The sequence below is a fragment of the Mus pahari genome, chromosome 21 (assembly GCF_900095145.1).
Source record: "Mus pahari chromosome 21, PAHARI_EIJ_v1.1, whole genome shotgun sequence".
Classification (NCBI taxonomy): Eukaryota; Metazoa; Chordata; class Mammalia; order Rodentia; family Muridae; genus Mus; species Mus pahari.
The window spans coordinates 12,863,973-12,865,196 of NC_034610.1; positions in this window are offsets into that span (position 1 = coordinate 12,863,973).

Sequence of the window (1,224 nt, forward strand, 5' to 3'; positions counted from 1 at the left end):
AAAAAAAAAAAAAAAAAAAAGAACCCACAAAGTAGCAAATACCGGCTACAGAATGGCTTTTTGTCCTATTAATACTGTAATTAATCTTTCGTAAATTACAACTTGTGGGTCTTTGGTGATCCATAAGAAATAGTAAAAGTTATCTGAATCTCCCTATATCCAATTGCATATTTATATGAGGCTAAATCCTGTTTTACACTTCAACAACAACAACAAAAACATATAACAACAGATCCATGAAAAAGCAGGTTAGAGAATCCAGCTGCCTTCTATTAGGTCAGACATTGAAAGGGATGTACAAAAATGTAAAGCAATAGCTTTTTGTTTTGGAAAATGTAGTTATTTGTCATAAAATGTATTTTATGTTAATAGGTAATCAGATTCTTCTGTTATAAGTTTCTAATTCAACATTTTTTCAAATTCTTAGTTTTAGTTTCAAACAGGGATAATATTAGTTCTAATGCATATAAATAAAATCTTACTGGGGTCATCAATAATTTTGAAAGTGTAAAGCAATCCAGAGAACAAAAAGCCTGAGAATTGCTGTTCTGCTATACATAATTTTAGTTTTTGTTAAGATATAATTCACACACTACAAAATGTGGATAGAGTATAAAATTCAATAATTTTGAGGTTAGAAGATTGTAACATCATCACCTGTGTTCAATTCCAGAAACATTTTCATCACCTCATAAAGAAAACCTCTGCTCGTTAAAAACCATTCTATATACACCTCCTCCCTCCATCTGGCAGACACAAATTTCCTTCCAATAAATAGTTTCAAACAATATGTGTGCTTTTTACATTTAACAGAATTTTTACAGGTTCATCCACACTGTAGCATTCCTTCTCATACTGAATAATACTCTTATTATTTTAATGTACTAAATTGTCTAAATCTAGGTAGTTTTGATTTGCATTTTCTACTGACTAATGATGTTCAGTGTCTATTTGAATGTTTTCTACGGAAAATGTTCAGATCTTTGCCTATTTTATTATTCTTCAACTTTTTTAATTTAAAATTTTTGTGTGTATTTGGTGTTTTCCAGGCATCCATCTGTGGACCAGGTGTGTGCATTGCCCAGAGAGTGGTGCATCCTATGAGACTGGAGATGCTGATGGTGGTAGCAAGTCATGGATGTTGGGAATCAAACCTAATGTGCTCTTAACCATGGAGTCACAGCTCCAGCCCCCTTTGCCTGTTTAATCTGGGTTATATTTTCA